Source organism: Wyeomyia smithii, chromosome 2, assembly GCF_029784165.1.
Source record: "Wyeomyia smithii strain HCP4-BCI-WySm-NY-G18 chromosome 2, ASM2978416v1, whole genome shotgun sequence".
Classification (NCBI taxonomy): Eukaryota; Metazoa; Arthropoda; class Insecta; order Diptera; family Culicidae; genus Wyeomyia; species Wyeomyia smithii.
Genome location: NC_073695.1, coordinates 220,491,840 through 220,510,308, shown reverse-complemented (window position 1 = coordinate 220,510,308; position 18,469 = coordinate 220,491,840). Strand labels below are relative to the sequence as shown.

Here is an 18,469-nt window from a genome sequence, read left to right as displayed (position 1 = left end):
TTATGATTGAACACGTGGTTTCAAAGTTTGGCTCCCCCATACGTTCCCTTTTCATTTGATTGTAATCAAACTTAAGCAACCGTTATGTTTTAATTTGTAAAACAACGAAAGTCTATTATCTCAAGTATTACACGACTTATTTGAATATAACTAGAGTCATACAAACGAGTCATATCTCAAACTTACAAATAACAAATTTCATAAAAATTTGATATACTGTTCAAAAGTTTTGTAAAGAAAAGAAATTCAAAGACTTTTCAACACTATAGCTGCTTTGACCAATATATATGGCCTCAACATGATTTAAATATGGTATCGTACTATTTGAACGTTCCCGGTATCGCTCGTGATTAGATTGTTCGAAAATAAGAGTCATTTCTTATATTTCGCTTTTTCTGAAGCACTAACATTACGTCAAATTTCATATTTTATAGTTTAATTACAACATCAATGTTTAGAACCCAAAGAGTGAATATACCTTTTTGGATTTAAGCATTCATGTAAATCTATTTTTTAAAATAATAAGTTTGAATGAGAAAGGCTGAGTCTGACCGCTAGGTGGATTAATTTAGGTTTTGGTCAATAAAATTCCAATCTGAGAATTTTCGCTTGAATCTTTCTAGTCTCCAATTATAAAAAGTTTCGTTTATTTTGCTGTTTGCCGAGATAGAAATATTATACCGAATTCACTAAATTTCAGCTGATGTGATATATTATACTGCTATGCGAAAATTCTTTTAAAAATATATTGGTTTTGTATAACAATCGTTCAATAGATAACAGTTAGCAGTGCCTTTGCTATTGATTTATGCAGTGCTCCAATTGTTGTATAATTGTTTGCTTTTCATTTGTTATATTTTGTCTTATCGGCCAATCGGAACCCGTTTAATCGAGTTAGCCGCCATTGATGGCGATAGTTTCTGCCAGAAAATGGCTATCAACTTTGCAGGTAGATGGCGATGTATATCCTACCTAAGCGCAAAGCGCTTGAATTTACCACAAATGCAACCCGACGTTGTGGTTGGTTATCGCCGTATGGCAGTCGTATTGCGATTCGACTTGGTGCATTTCTCACGTACCTACTAGCATCTATCGATTGATTGGTAAGTCGCACGTCCTATTTGATTCTCCAGTGTGTCGAAGTTAATTTGAATAAATGAATAGAAATTATCGTCGCTCCAGCGAGAGAGCATCCCTGGAGACCGTATATTTTGAGCTTGTTTTTTTGGTATTTTTCAAATCTTTTTTAAGTATCCCAAATGGTCATTATTTTGCTTAAGCTAGGTACGTTAAGGCTGATGGTTAATTTTATCATCAAGTATCTTGAGAACTGAGACGTTTTGTATCGTTGTCTATGGAAAGTATTGAGTACATAGAAAGAAAACCGCATAAACCTGTGAAATCAAGACTCACATGATAAAAAGTCGTATTTGCGGCTATAAACAGTAGAAGAACGCACATTTTAATCGAATCTCGCTTTTACAAGTAACATACACATTCGTTTAACTATTTATAATTACGATCGTTCCAAAAGTGTGATTCGTCAAATCCGATTCATGTGCCAACCAGCGGACAGCCTAAACGGTGCTGTCAGTTGTTTTTACCATGATTATTCTCTCGCGTAATGTGATTTGCCAACCGATAGGGATGATGGCGCGCACAGGAAAGAAAAGGTTGCAACAGTAGCAATTTGAATCCTATCCATAACCGCTAATCATCGCACACACGCGAATAGGTGTCAATATCGAACACTCGAGCAATGGATTACATCGGAAAGCTATTATCAATCAGCGTGAAGTGAAAACCCAGTCTGAGTGATATTGATTGCTATGCTGTGTACCCGGAGAAAAAGGGGAAAGGGGAGCATGATGCTGCATCGCGTTCGAGTGTTTTTAACGGTATGTTTTTTCACACTTATGAATTGCTGCTTAGCCGAGATCAACATGCGTACCGGGGGCAGATCGAGAGATTGTGTTAACAATTTACTTTACATGGGCTTATCGGTTGATTAGATGTGGTCGGCATAGGAAATTGAACGCATGCTTCAAGGTTATTAACTACCTATCTGATCTGATTTTGTTGCAGCGATTTTTCTTCGATGAATAAAAATTTATGATTGAAGAAGGAGATTGAAGTTTTCGATTGATATATTAATTTTGTTACCAAAACTCCTACAACTAGTTATTTGAATTCACAAAATCTAATATCGAATGACAGAACGAATGTCGCTTTTGAAAAAAGCGTGTTTTTTTGGGCAATAACTTTCCGTCGCTTGACATTGGATGGTAATGCATGCGATCGGTTTCGCACATTAATCGAGCACTCAATGAAAGCGCCAGTAGTGTCACAGCAATCATCAACTATGTATGTACAGGATGCTATCAGCCATCACAGACTGGTATATGCAGCGAACGAAATGGGCTTTTTAAGCAAAAGTGCGGCGATCAGTCGAGTATGCGTGCGGCAAAAAATATGCAGCTACGTTTTGTTCCAGTCTTCACTGTATTTACATGCACTTTAATTTATTGATTTTACCCCCAGGGGAACACCAGGCACGAACGATCAACGCCAGTGTGGAGTGCCCATATAGATTTATTTCATGAAAGTTGTCAGTTTAATAGGTACGTGCAGTTTTCATGGTACGACAATCATCCGATGAGGAAAAGATAACATTGTCACTTTATTTAACGTTTTCTTAAAATGTGATGCGATCAACCCATGACTTTGGGCAAATTATGTGCATTTTGACTGATTTTGACCGCACTGATGTTCGAACTTAAAACAAAACATGAACATCGGTGACGAAATAAACAAAATGTAGGGAACATAATTGGTAATGTCAACAGTTTTGTATTTTTCTCCTCCTGCACCGAGGTACAAATCATAAACATGTCGATAATTTTCAATGACCAGATCAGAGCATCATAGCAAATCGACTACTGTTACAGCTATTTGTATTGATTTAGCATAAAACTTTTCACAGCGAGTACCCTTCCGGCCAGGCTATAATATAACGGATCAGCAAGTACTGTCCAAGCAGAATTTTGCAACCGCGAGCTATTTGGCCTGCCATGAAAGAAGATTTGCATACATAATTATAGATATTTGCATGTTATTAAATTATAATAAATTATTATGAAAAAAATGTATTCATTAAATATAATTCCTCAACTGTCAGTAATCAGTGCGAGATCTCGACTGACCGAACAGTTACAATGTCCATATCCCGGCACATAACAGCGGTTTTTCGCCCCGTCACACTCTGGGTTGGGTGCGCTTTAAGGTTTCCGGTGGGGCGATGTCAGTATTGTGCAACGCCATTCTTAAAATTCTCTAGAAAATTTCCGACGGCTACCGGCTACCGTGTTCAGAACGTGACGCAATGCAGCCTACTGCAGCGCACAGATAATTGACCGCGGAGATATTGCCCGGCTATTGACATGACGATCTGTCGCCGATAGACACACGGGGAGCTGGAGGGGCATATATCCTCTTCGTACCATTAATAAAGTATCGTCACCAAATCGATAAATTATCTACACAAGCTCATTATGAGGGTGTCATTATGGTGATGATTTATACACATAATTCTCTACGGGGATGTGATTACCGGGCCTGTAGGTTAATTAACATTATAATCTAAAATAATTTGTTGTAATATTGGCGTAGTTTAAAGGTGAGTTATGATAGCTGGACACTGCTGGATGCCTCTCCGTCGTGCTGGAATGTGTTTCGTGTGCACTTTCGCACCGCCATCTGTGATAGTCGGGCGTTTTAGTTGCTGGTGGGAATGAAAATTAGTCGTAGATTAAGTTGCACCTCGGGCGCAGGATATTACGCTTCGAAGGTATATTATAAATTCTACACGAAATTTTTCTTTATACCTTCTTTTTTGTTCATACTTAAAAAATTTCAACTGGAAAGTGACCTCTTGTCACATAAAATGACTGTCAGAATACCAGATTTTTCATTTGCCTTCTGTGGAGTTATAACGTAGAGCTACGTCTCTGAGAAAGTTCCACTACAAAGGTGTAAAATGAAAATCTTTAACACGGGACAGGGGACGGCATTTTTCTTTTTTAAAATGCTTATCACTCGGCCAGTTTTCAACATATTTCCTTCGTTTGTACAGCAATCGATTGGAAAATTAGCTACGCATCCGCGCAAATGCAGAAAATTGTAGTTTGATTATGCGAAATATTGGGGGACGGGACACGAGGCATATGGACGCTAGGCATATGTTAGGCTGGGTTAGGATGTTAGGCATAATATGCTAGGCATACAGACGCGTGGCATAATGTATGTGAGGCATAATGGATACGAGGCATACTGCCACAAGGCATAACGGACGCGAGGCAGAATGGACGCGAGGCCGAGTGGACACAAGGCCGAATGGAGTCAAGGCCGAAAACGATATCACATGAGATCCAATTATCGTGACTATGTGTCCCGAATTCATTTCGCATCAGAAGGTCTTTTGAAAAATATTTTGCATGTCTGATGTTTGACAAAAAGCGTCATTCAATGAATTGTATATTAACCCCGGATATTTTTTACTCTACGTACATGTAGTTTAGGTGTAAATATATTCCTAAAAAGTTCAGGTTGGGCGTAATTTTTTTTTTAATGATGCGGTGAAGATGCAAAATCGAGGGCAAGGAAACGAGGCGACACTAAGCCGCCGTGGTTTCTGCAGTCCGAGCCGGCCGCCTTCGGAAGCGCACACAAACGACTGATCTACTGGTTTGCTAGGTCTACTCAAGCAGAGTTTCTTTCCCTTAGGTAAGTCCGAACGAGCGGTAGCGAATAAGGAGAGCATTCGCTTGAGCAGCGAGTCGACCGAAGGCCGCGAGTGTATTGCTTTCCTAATGACACTCTGAAGCGAAATACATGTTATTGAAAGAGGGCCGTGATGATGATGTCGATAGTACCGTATTCCGCCTCACTTCCCCTCGCGCTTGTGTCCATTTGGCCTAGCGTCCATTCGGCCTCGTGTCCGTATGCCTGCCGTCCATTATGCCTAGCGTACTATGCCTCGCGTCTGTATGATCAACGGGGTGTCATCGAAATATTGTATTATTGAAAACTGTCAAGTCTGTTAAAACCCAGATTTCGACTAATCAGAGCTGAGCTGCTAGTACGCTCCCTAGTGCGGTCGATAATATATTATATTTAATTACCCGAAAACGTTTTCTTTAGGCTATTTAAAAGTCTGCTTTCGACTCAAACAAATATCAAAGCAAATATCAATATGCCTCCTTCGACAAGTGTCTGAAATGGACAGCGGGAACAGGAGGTGAACTCGTGATAGGTTAGCCGCTGCTTTTCAAAATGGTTTTATCTTTGAATGTTCGCTCCCCGTTACTCTTATTTATGTTTAACTGGTAACTTTAAGTACGGTAGTAAAAACCATTTTCAACGTCGGGGATGTAGCTCAGATGGTAGAGGTATGGAGATCAAATTTGCTTCAGAAAATTCATTACACTTCATTCAAAATGTTGGAACGCCTTAACAAAGACGGTTAATTCGACTTTACAGCAGCATTTCTCATGTCTGTCACCAGGCAATACGAACAAAATTTTGTTGTTCACCAGCCAGCTGCTGCAATATGCAACACGCAACAGCATAAAACACTGTTGCGTGGCTTAGAGTGTACTGCATATTCAGCACAATCCAACATAAGAAGAATTCGGTTGTCCTTCTTCTGAGCCGCTATATGAAAGGGTAATCGCTTCTATATTCATCTCAACATCTATATTCATCTCATTACTCTGATTTGTTGATTTTAATGTCAAATTTTCACAAATTTAAAGTTGGTGCATAGCTTAGAGCTCCATCAGTCCGGTTCTGTTAATTTTTAAATTTAAATTCTGTCTTCCCGTTATTGGTAGAAAAAGCCTTCATTCTACCCTGTCAGGAGAATGGCCATCTATAGTACCCATTTTGCACGTCGGAACATTCTCAAACACACCTGGAGACACCCTAATGGAGGAGTATGCTCTCGGATGGAGTACATGCTGATCGACGGTCCGCACTTTTTAGACTTCATCGTTATGCGGTCTTTTTTCCGAGAGGGCATTGAAATCTACTCTAAGACACCTGAGGTGTTGGAGTTACAAGGAGTTGTATTGAGATCTTGCACTGTTCCGAAATACCTTCTCCCAAGAACCTTCTCGGCCCATCTTCCTTCAGTCTACAGCTCTTATCTTCCCGGAACGACGGTTGAGTATTACGTCGAGGAATGGCTTTTTGTGCTTGAGGCACACTTTGCTCTTATACCTCCTAGCTAGCTACCTGAAGATGGGTAGTTAAATATTTCTGGCGTATTGGTGAATGACTCGCCCCACACGTTGTATCTCCAGGACAATCTAAGAGGCGGCTGCACAAACCGCACTCCAGATGTCCGGGTCTTCACATCTCCAGAGCTAGATTGTTCAGAGAAGTGTCAGACCCGCACACTGCCATCGTGTCGCTTATCACACCCACAAAACAAGGGAATACAAAGACACGTTCAGCAATCTCCTACTCTTCGCGGCACTGGATCATTTCCGCTGATCTTTAAGTATCTCATGTGTCATTGTGTCACGTTATGTAGCGGGCCTGAAATGCCACACTCCCAAATCTGCGGTTCCGCTCCCCGTATCTTCAAGCAATTGGCTTAAGCGCCACCTCGAAGAGGACCACTTGCCTGTCTTGGCTTGCCCGGCCAGATACTCCGCCTCAGGGCGGGTCAGGGTAATAAACTGGGGGAAACGAAAAGGCAGATGTACTACACTAAGGTACTCAGTCTCAACTTTCGGTCCGAAACTCAACTTGAAATTACCGCAGAAATTCTCTAAAAACTCCCTAAACCTCAAAACACCGATCTCGTGATTCTCATCACTGGACCAATTCCAAACGATCGGATTGCTGTCCAGCTTATGAAAATCAGAGTGCGGGGACTGTTTTCCCAGGCAGTCCACCTGGAGTACCAAAAATGAACGAAACTAGAGACGAACGCGAGACGTGAGACACCTTAGACTACCTAAATCATAAGAAACATCACTTCAACAACAGATCAGCTATAAATTCGAAAAATTGACGAAGAATAATTATGCAACTTAAATTCACCAGCATGATTGCTACATAACACCCCGGTCTGTTTTACGAAAATTTGATTGTAGAAGTACAATCAAATTTTCTTAACTGCAAACCTGACAGAAACGAATTACCAAATGAGAAAAATTCTAGAAGAAATTGTGTACAAAATATTTACAAAAAGCAATCATAGCTTAAGCTACTATTTACAATATTTACAAAATGTTAGGTTCACCAAAAAATTCAAACTAGGGGCGTGTAACGTTTCTTCGGTACTGTGCGGTGATTCAATTGAATTTCCCAAATAGATTATTCCCAAATACGGCATCGCTTTATTGTTTAAAAACGAGCTTCCAATATTCCAAGGCAATTTTGCTAGAGGACTGCTCCAATCACGATGTTGGAAAGGCACCCCCAGCAAAACTCCCATGCTATTTACTTTTCGAGAGAATTGCCGTCTTTGAAAACTTCTCTCTATTAGGCAAACGCATTATCCCCAAATTAAAAATTCCCCAGCAGTAACTCTAACGACGACTCTTCGTCCAGTGAGAAATCTGCCACATAAATATTCATAAATACTCCAAACAATTACAAAAATAAATTGGCACATTCACATACAGGACTACTCCAACACTACGGTTGGAAAGGTATCCTACATAAATCTACCTTTACGTCAAAGACACCCCAGGACACACCTGAACACGAATCTTTGCACGCAAACGCAATAACCCACATCAATTTACCCAGCAGTAACTCATATACCGAAATTATCGGTTACAGAGAAAGCTGCCACTGCAATTCGCATAAATACTCAACATACAACGATTATGCTTCTACACCGGACTACATCCGACAACATGAAACATTAACCGACATAAATAACTCCAAATACATTTTACGAAATGTTTCTAACAACGAACATAATCGACCATAACGAAACAGACGAAAAATGAGTAAACACCCTGTGCTATAAAAGCTCCGCACTAAATTACGCACACATATGAACACCCGTACAGCAATGATAGAAACGTCAAACGTAAAGTAAACAGTGATTATGAAAAGTGTGTTTTGTGCTACCGGGAAGGAAATCGAAAAAAAAACAGCTAAGAAAAATGAGAATTTTATATCACTAAAGAGAACTTCCATATAAAACTATGTTTTGTAGGACCATATCACCGCCCCCATCGGCACCCCACGGATGGTCTATGCTACCGGGGTACGAGTAGGATCTGGAGGCGAATATTGAGATGAACCGGACATCGAGGAAAAAAAATGAACATGAAAGATGACTTCCAATTACAGGTAAGATTTTGAACATCAACTAATATGGTTAATTTTAATTTTTTAGGATAGCCGGACAGCTGGAATAAAGTTTTGCACCGAAGGACGGCTGCAGCGGCTTGCTAGCAGGACAGCAACGAGCCATAAAATTTTCAACTATAAATTTACCAAATATTAATTTTCAACCAGACAAAAATTTCAGAAACTAACAATATTTTTAAGCAAAAACATGTAAACTAACATAAATAATTTACTAAATAAACAAATGAATAAATAACAGATAAGAAAATAAATAAATTAACCCTAATTCAGCAAACAAACAATTATATAAATATTTACTTATATACTAAGTATAAATAAATGGATAAACATGCAAATAAATCTACTATTTACAAGTTAAATTGATCATACTAACTCAAATTATAAATTTAAGTAGCAGGACAATTTAAAAATATACATAGTGTTAGGTACTAACTTACACCTAAGACTCGATGTAGTTGCACACACTAACATTATTGACGCCAAAAGGGAAATTTTACATTCGCCTCGTTTTTTCCTTGCCCTTGATTTTGTCTAACGTCTTTTAGAAGTCTTTCCCCGGTAAAACGAAGAAACTTTCTTCGTTTGATGCTAACATTCACCAAGAATTCGTTGTCTGTGGACGAGTCTCGATGAAATATTTCGCATCAATTAGCTCAGAACAATTTTTTCGTTCCAGCTTGCCATTTTCTTGTTTCAACGCATTTCGTAAAGTTCCTCGAGCGTTTCAGCATCAAGGATCCCCCAGTAAATAGATATTTTTGTGAGGGCCGCACTAATGTGCGCCTCCTTACAAAATGGCAGAACAGCGTTTCTGCACCAGAGCTTTCGCATCATGGCTCAGTTGTCTCGACTCCATTGAGCGATACATAGCTTGAAAATGTTTTACCAAAGCGAGGTTGAGAATTGGAACAATTTTCACAATTCTACACAATCGCAAGTATTCAGCGCAGCGAGTATTAAAGACTGGAACGCGCAAAAATTGGTCGACAAAAAATCGTTTCTTTCAGTCAAAATTCATAATCCAAAAATCTTCCTATTTTTATTTTGGTAGTTCAACTCACATGTTTAAAGGAAAAAATGTATGTTTATTATTTTGGTTTGCCAAATCCAAACTGCCGTGCCATCCACTTAACCCCTTCAATTGAATTTTGTACAGTGGTCTTATCGATCTTATTCGTCGCCAAACGCCAGCTAGATTTATTCTGCTGCTCGTTTTCGATGGATTTATTAGTTTTTTTTGACATTTCGTTTGACCAAGTCTCAATTCTGTTCGATAGAGCGGAAATCTGAGCTGTTAGGAGGGTTGTGGTCTAAGGATATCACAACCACGTTGTTCGCATCGTACCACTCGATCGCCTTTTTCCCATAGTGGTAGCTTGCAAAGTCCGACCAGAACAGCACAGGCCTTTTATGTTGCTCTAGGAATGGTAGCAGCTCTTGTAGATCTCTTGATTGACGGTTTTGTACTGATGAAAATGCCGCTTTTTAGACCACACGTACATACGGCCTACCAGACGAGGTATTTTTTCGGGAACTTCGATAGTTTGATGGTTTTAAAAATTTAGGCCTTTGCTATTTCTGGCACGGTATAAAATCCCTGTCCCGGAAGCTGTTTGGAATCAAACTTCACATAAGATTCGACATCCACGGTCGAAATTTGTAAGCAGATTACAGTTTTCCGGACCACCACTTTGCCGAGGTGTTTTGTTCGTAATCTGGGTTCGCCACCTTCACCATCTTAGACGTCGACAACCCGGCTCGTTTCTTGCCTCGCTACACATTAGTAAGGGAGACAATGAGCTTGCCAGTGACATATTTGATGGAGAGGTTAGGATTCCGCTTATAATTCACCGCCACCTTCTTCATGGTAGCTGCCACGTCCGAATTACGATTGCCGCCGTTTATAGGCTTCCTGGCGGTCGACAGACGATCCCCGAACAGTTTTAAAATATATGTTACGGTCAATTTGGCCACATCCAGCAATTTTGCCAATTTGGCGTGCGAGAACGTCGGATTCTCTTGCTGCGCGAGCAAAATTTTGACACGCTGTTCCTCTTGCTTGGACGCCATTTTGAAAACTGGAGAGCAACCGGTGAAAACTCATTTCGCCAACCATTGTATATGCACTCAACTTCCAAATGCTTTCATGTTTTTTTCCAATGCATTTTCAACAGAATTACACCAATTTGAAGTCGACCAATTTTTGCGCGTTCCAGTCTTTAGTAGAACTGAGTCATTACTAGACCACGGCGAAATCATCGCTTTGGGCTCACTTCTAACTCGTGTTTCCACTACTTTCGACAGGTCATTGCCCAACCCCTTCTTACACTTCATGCTCTGTTCTACGAGGCCAATACTCTCACGGGCCACTCTTGATTGTGCCGATTTCTGTAATTTGCCCAATGACTCGAAGCGCTCTTCGTCCTCTTTGATTACCAAACTGATAGGCACATGATTGCGACACAAATTGCGTCGTATGACACTGTAGGATACGCACTTGCATCCCTCAACGCACATAAGCCTTTAGGTACTTTCCCGTTCACCGCTGCAGTAACTGTTAGTACCTGGTGCTTTGAATCACACTGGCCCATCATACCTTAGTATACCTACACCGCACTGGCCCATCATACGAAACCTACACCGCTGAGATATTCGGCATCGTTCGAGATAGTGCTGCTACATTCGTTGAGGCCCTTTTACAGGTACAGTCGATGTGGCTTCCAAAATAAACTTACCGTCAACCGTAACCTCCAAGAGCTTCAAAGACCGCTTCGAGGCGTCTCCTATTCCTACCACCGCCTGTTGTTCTGATTCACGGTAGCTTCCGTCTTATGATGCGCTAACTCTAGTTTCCTGGAATGCATCCAGACCTCAACCTTGCGTATAGAATGCACGGCCGTCAACTCGACCTCTCCTATCGACTCGCCGTAAACCTCTAGCGTTATGTCGTTAGAAAAGCTGACAATTACAACTCCTACAAGGAACTTAAGTTTCAACATCTCGTCATACATAACATTCCACAGCATCGGATCCAGGATGGAACCTTGCGATACTCCTGCGTTGATAGGGACACACTTCTGATCCTTGTCCGTGTCGTAAACTAGTACTCGACTCTGGAAGCAACATTCCAAAATCTCGAGTGCTATGGAGTCCCAGCGTCTTGGTGACGGAGAGAATTGAATTTAGCGTGGACCCATCCTTTTGGAAGCTGAACAGGTTACTTGGCAGGCCGTTTACCCCCTCTGTACACTTCACCAGTCTGTTTAGGATAATCATTTCTAGCACCTTGTCGACAGTGTCCAGTAGGCAGAGAGTTCTATTTGTCGAAGGGATCCCTGGCGGTTTCCCAGCCAATAGGACCAGTTTCTGTCGCTTCCACCTTTCCGGGAAGAACCAGTCAGCCAGGCATTTCTGCATGAGTACAACTCGAGGGACACTTCTATGGCCGTCCTGATGGCCAAGTTTGGGATTCCATCTTGACCTGGTGGCTTGCTCTCCTTAAAGGAGTTGGCAATAGTGTTATTAGTCTCGTTGATAAACAACATGCAACATCTCAAGTGAGGTTCTCGTTGCTACTGATCTCACACACTGGAGTATTCTCCATTCAAGCTTTTTCGCTTTCTTTCTTGCTCGCATTCGCTCCCGAAATCATATACACACATTTGCGTCTACTCCCCTACTGACGAGCACGACCGACCGAAGACAATTGTTTCAAGATGCATTTTGATGATTGCAGAGGGACAAAAAGAATTCAAATAGGGTATCGGACTACTTCGGTAGCGGTTTACTTCGGCTGAATTTAGATTTTAAAAATCTATAGCAGCCCTATACCCTACACGTTACAATATGCGATACTTCACAGATTCTTCGTCCCTCTCTCGGCTGTCGGTGCACGAAGCAAAACCGGGTAGATGACGAAAGCATTTTCGTTTTCGAGCAAATTTTTTCAAGCACTCCTCCTAGTCGAGCAATTTTAGTTGAGTACTCCTACTCGCTAGCAGGAACTCGCGAACTCTTTTACAGTTGCTGAGTAGCAATACAAAAAAGTTTTTGCGTGCCCATGACTAGAGACTAGAGAAGCGTAGTATATGTCTCGTTCTCAAGCAGAATGGAGGAGAAAGATTTGTTACAATCTCTCTCACGAAAATTAATATTCAGTTAGCCCTCAAGAAATCTGCCCAACTACCCATGGGACAATTCAGTGCTATAATGCAAGAGTAGGTTTTGGTTAGGGGAGTAGGCTGAATTAATGAACTCAACGGAATTAAAACGATAAGACTCTCAAAACAATACAATAAAGGAGTGCGGCTTATCATAAGATTACATAGCTAATTTAACTCTATTGGCATACGCACACTTTGCCACATCTTACAAACTTTACATCTTCAACGCTCTCACCTATTCATATCGGTGGAGGCCCCTTGGTATTGACTTTACTGCACTTCACCCGCTGCCATGGGTGCGCTAGATGCACTTCTGTCTTGCCTAATCTGCGAGCATTACGACGATCGCTTCGTCTGCGCATTCGTGTCGTTGCGGTCTCGCCACCGCACCTGCAATGCCACCTTGCGTGCAACCTTGCCGTCGCTCTTTTCGACAAACTCAACGTATGAATGGCGGAAACGAGTCGCAGTGAACCCAGTTCAATCGGTCTTGTAATCTCGTTGTGGCTCTATCTGTTGTCGAAGAATACTGTCCTATGCCATGTGACACTAACACTACACACTACACTAAAGAATTGAGGCTAGATTCCCCGTCTGGATCGTAGCTCTGAGAGTTACTTTTGTTCCGGTGAATTCGCAACTCTCGTAGAAAAACTATCTGTCCAAACTATGCGGATATTACGTACAAGTTTTTTAATAACTAATGGGAAACTTGATGGAACGATTGAAATGAAATCAAACGTGCTCGCGTTGCATGTGGTTCGAGAACAAATCGTGCGGTACTTTTGTGATTATAAAGACACAAAATTTGCTTCTATTGCGAGAACACCTCTTGTTTGCGGGTTCTTGGTTCAATTGGCCAAATCCTCTTAAGAACGGCCATAACCACCTTCACTCTATGACTATGCTGTGCAATTGTCTGAACCAAGCTTTGTTTCCGAAGATTGTCGTTGCCGAGCGAGAGCGGGCAAGCTGGATTAATGTTGTGTTTGAAGACTTCTAGCGAGAGGCCTGTGTCTGAGATACTGGAATGTCAGATGTGAAACTCGACAACCAGAGGCAAAAGGAAAGAGTCACTCGATGATACACTCCTGGAGATTGCTTCGCAGGCGCCAACATATCTTTGGTCTTGACCATAACCATCCTGCAGGCGTTACCTCACGGGTTCATAACGTATGTGGTAGAAAAATTGACTTTTTTCGGGTGGGGGTAAAAAAATAATTAAGACAGATAACACTGTGCTACAGCTATTTAGAACTTCTGAAGTGACCTAGCGTAGGTTGTAGGTCTTGTTGAGTGTAACATTCGCTCATACTAGAAATTTTCCAAACACCCCCAAAATCTAAAGTTATGGTCAAAATACGGTTTTTTGGACCTCAGTGCATACAATTTTTTTTAACTCAGTCATTTCTCAACCGATTTTCAATATCATGTTTTAGTGATATTAGTACAAACCAGTAGATTTTTTGAAAGCTCTGTTTATCTTCTTTCCAAAACTGCCTAAATAATGAAAATCGGTTGAGAAATGACTGAGTGAAAAAAAAGTATGCCCTGAGGTCCAAAAAACCGTATTTTGACCATAACTTCAGATTTTGGGGGTGTTTGGAAAATTTCTAGTATGAGCGAATGTTACACTCAACAAGACCTACAACCTCCACTAGATCACTTCAGAAGTTCTTGTGTTTTTTCACCATTTGTAGCACCGCGAAATAATTGTGGTATAGAAGCCAAAAATTCTGGTTTTCTTAAAAAATATATAACTCAGTCAAATATTCACCGATTTTCACAAAACCACTTTTGTTTCATTCGTCATTGAATATAATTTCAAAAGTTTATTGTATTTGTAGTATCTTTCTCACAAAAACAGGTGGCAAATTTCAAATTAAATTGAAAAATTGCGTGAAAAAAAATAAAAAAATATATTTAAACTCAAATAACTCAACATGTTTTAGTGATATTAGTACAAACCAGTAGATTTTTTGAAAGCTCTGTTTATCTTTTTTCCAAAACTGCCTCAATATTGAAAATCGGTTGAGAAATGACTGAGTTAAAAAAAATTGTATGCACTGAGGTCCAAAAAACCGTATTTTGACCATAACTTCAGATTTTGTGGGTGTTTGGAAAATTTCTAGTATGAGCGAATGTTACACTCAACAAGACCTACAACCTACACTAGGTTACTCCAGAAGTTCTTGCATTTTTTTTTAATTGTAGCACAGTGTAATTGAGTTTGATAAATTTCCCATGGAAGGTTATTATATTAGCTTACTCGCAAGAAATTCTACGCCTTTGCGTGCGGCCTTCCAGCAGTTAATCGGAACATTCGCCATGGCGGACGAAAACATGCGTGTAGGCATGTTTTTCAATTCTTTTTTCGTTTTATTTATGAATTCCTCCTCCGATTCTTTGTTGAAGTAGATCTTACGCCCCGAAAACTTCGATGAGACGCAACTTGAGCTCCATCCCCTCCAACGTTCGCTTCGAGTAGTTGGCCGACGCCAGATCAGGCCAAAACACCGCGCCTTCGGCCTTATGGTATTTCTTGATGAACGACTCAACATCCGGCAGGCACTTCGTACTATAAATTTCCCCGTTCACGACCAGTCCGGAGCGAAGGATGAGCAGCTATGTCATCTTCTTCTCGCTGATTGTTGGTCACAGCAGCACCTTCTTGAGGAACTTATTGTGTGGAATAAACCTCACCTCGGTGCTCACTAGTTTCGTGGGGGGGGAGGGGGGGGTCTCGTCGTCCATCACGAGACGAGACTGCTGCTTCCTGACATATATGTTCATGTTCGCCAGGTACTTTTTCACTGTTTGGCCACTTTTCCCTCGGTTTTCCTCTTCAGCATTCTTTGGAGCTTCTTGTCGCTCAGGGTCGTCGGCCGTCCGGAGTCGGACTTTTTTTCAATGCTCTGATTGATCCAATAGTACCAAGATGTTGTGGATGCCGGTGTCCTCGAACTGCCGCACGATGTCCTTTTCCGACGGGACGGGGTACTGTTCTTTGAAAGCACACACTTCTGAACGGAGTAGCTTCACCGTTTTCGCCATCACGGTTAGAGTTCGACTGCAGGAAGCCTTTGTTGGTTAATACCGGTGCAATTTTCGAACAAGATGATCTACAACGGACCAGATGTTCACCTTGAGACAGCTTTTCGACGAGTTTCGAGAACACAGCTCACAGATACATCATCTGTCATCTGCGAACAATACAACCTAGGTTTTGTAGCGAATATATCAAATTTTTTTATTTAATAATGTCTAATCCAGGTTTAAAGGACGAGCCAACGTAAATGGTCTGTCTATGTGTGAGTTAAATGATGACAATTGTAGAAAATATTGAAACATTTGAAAAATTATCTTACGAAACAGCAGCAGAATGTATCACTGATTGCATAAACTCTGCCCGCATAGATTAGATCACAAATCAGAACTAAAAACTTACTAAATAAACATTTCACAACAGTCAGAAAATCAAGGTTAGCGATAAAAAATATTTTTTAGAGTAAAATTGTTGGTTTCCAATTGTAGATAATTTTGTAATATGAGAAAAGTGATGTAATGACAATGGGCTGTCTATAAACTACGTGAACTTAGGCCAATCGTATGTTTTTACGAAAAACAAAAATAACTCGTCTGTGTAAACAAATGATTATTTATACTGATTGTACGTTTCCTCAATGCGTTTCGGGCCAAATTGCTATGATATGCGAAGAATTTCGTTGATCAGTCACTCAAAAATTGAAAACTTGCAAATAAAATGAAAACTTTTCAATCATCTCTTTCTACAAAAACGCAAATTTTCCGCAAACTTTTTTCATAGATTTTTGAAGGGCACAGGTAGAGATCTCAGCATGTTGCCTACGGCAGACTATGTGGGATTAAAATCTATTACTCTTCTAGTTTTAGGAAACTAATATACTAAGCTCTTAATTGTATGCACACATACCATAGCAGCTTGAGTAGTATTTTTCATATTCCATTTTCTGAAAGAGGTAACTTTGGAGGAGTTTTTGATATGAACCGTTTTATGTATCATGATTTCGTTCAGAAATTATGAAAATATAGATCAATATCAAAACCATGAGCAGTGGTGCACGAAACATCCTGAATATGGTATTTGCATATTGGTAATTTTGGCAGCTCCTCTATATTGTCTTATGTGCAGTTGAGATTGATTTTTATTTTTGCTTCTTGATAAAAAAAAAAAAATAATTTTAGTTCTGAATCGTGTTCTGAATTTAATCCATGCGGGCACAGTTTGCGCTATCAGTGATACATTTAGATGCTGTTTCTTAAAGTAATTGTTCAAATGTTCAAGACTTTCTGCGATTCTCATCATTTTACTCATACATAAACAGATAATTTGCGTTGGCTCGGCCTTAAAGTCGTTTCTAAATTCGTGATGGAAACAAAAAATTAATTTAGCAAGGATTGTATCATAAACTGATAAAACTAACAAATAAAGATAGAAAAGGTGGTTTTTCAAGACTGTGAAATTAAACCACAATGTTAGCTTTATTCGTACTAGCCCGCATTAATTATTCTTCTCTCTCTCCCAGCGGTGGCTGGAAGATATATTTGGAATTTTATTAGAGAAAATGGTTTGCATCGCCTCTTCCCGTGAACCTGCGTAGCTGCCGTAATACTTATAAGCATTTTCGCAGATAAATTGGCTCTAACCTTGAAACTCGGTTATTTAAATGGAGAATTTCTTTCTACACGGCACGGTACCTACTACAAACTGAACAAATTTGACCGAATTGAGAAAAAATGTTTACTGTTTGTTTTTCGGTTTAACTGTTCTCACAGTCGGTGGTATCGCAATTTGTATAGGTGTGAAGCGTGCAGGTTTTTTCGATGGGGGCGTAATGTACCTATCACACTTTTCTATTTGATTTTCTGCTCCGGTTGGTAGGCTTGCAACGGTGTTGCATCTGACTTTGTTTGTACATCGCAAAAAAGTTCAGAACCCTTATGGCATACTAGCCTAGTCAATTTGCGAAAATATGCTGTCTCATATCGGCCGTCAATCGTAACTGTACGCTTGGTATGCAGCGGACAAATGTCAGAGAAATGCAATAAGTAAGTTTTATTGATGTTCACTGCCCTTCATTCGTTTTTCTCTGAGCTCCATGGTAAAACTCTATCAATTGCTGCGAAAGTTAAATCGAGTTGACTAAGAATTCCTTTTGAAATTCCATGATGCTTTAAGCGGATAACGACAGCGGTCGCGAGGTGGGTCTGGGTATCTCCTTTAGCAAACAAATCTCTTAGTAGGAAGTGAAGTGAGTTCTGTCCGCATCGGATAGTATGACGAATTCCGTTGAAGAAGTAGGATAGCAACAGGGAAAAGTTTTTTAAAATTGAACCTTTTGTATACTTACTGATTTATTGACTACTGTCCTGTCGCTTCTTTGTTGCAGCTGCACATTTGTCCGACCAGCATCAGATGAACTGTCAAGATCCCTTAGATCAAAACTTTTTTTTCCATTCGTGCCCGCTAGTCGGTAGATCCGTTCTTTTATAAATTGCACTGAACTCACGGACTTACTTCGTTAAGAACTTTTCAATTAATCACGCTGCATTATAACTGGCCTGTCGCCGTATTATGCACTGCTATTGTGCCTTCATGTCACGAAACTTCTTACTGCTGCAGCCCCTGCTAAGCTGTAGATTTTACTGCTTAACTTCCAAGCACTTTTATGTCAAGTCTTTTTTGAATTTGGTCATCCTTTCGTGAATATAAAATTGAAAGATTGAAACAGAGTACATGCTTTATATACTTGTCTTAATTTTTCAACAATAGAATTAGATTTGTAAATAGTACACATTTTTTATATTGCCCTTTATTTGCTTCTAATGGTTATAGTTGTCAGAATAGCTTGATTTTCAACGGATTT

The 18,469-nt window shown here is 40.2% G+C and overlaps 1 protein-coding gene across 9 annotated transcripts in view; it reads right to left on the bottom strand.

Annotated features, from left to right (window-relative positions):
• LOC129725124 (bcl-2-related ovarian killer protein-like) overlaps positions 1–18,469 on the bottom strand; it is a 94,504-nt gene that overhangs the window by 74,493 nt on the left and 1,542 nt on the right. For 5 of the 9 annotated variants that reach the window (XM_055680592.1, XM_055680586.1, XM_055680585.1 and 2 more), the window contains one exon: positions 17,954–18,300. The exons of 1 other annotated variant lie outside the window; for it this stretch is intronic. The gene's annotated coding sequence lies outside the window, so the exon portion shown is untranslated. The remainder of the gene's footprint in view (positions 1–17,953; positions 18,301–18,469) is intronic. 3 more of the 9 variants (XM_055680587.1, XM_055680590.1, XM_055680593.1) reach the window with 1 other exon arrangement.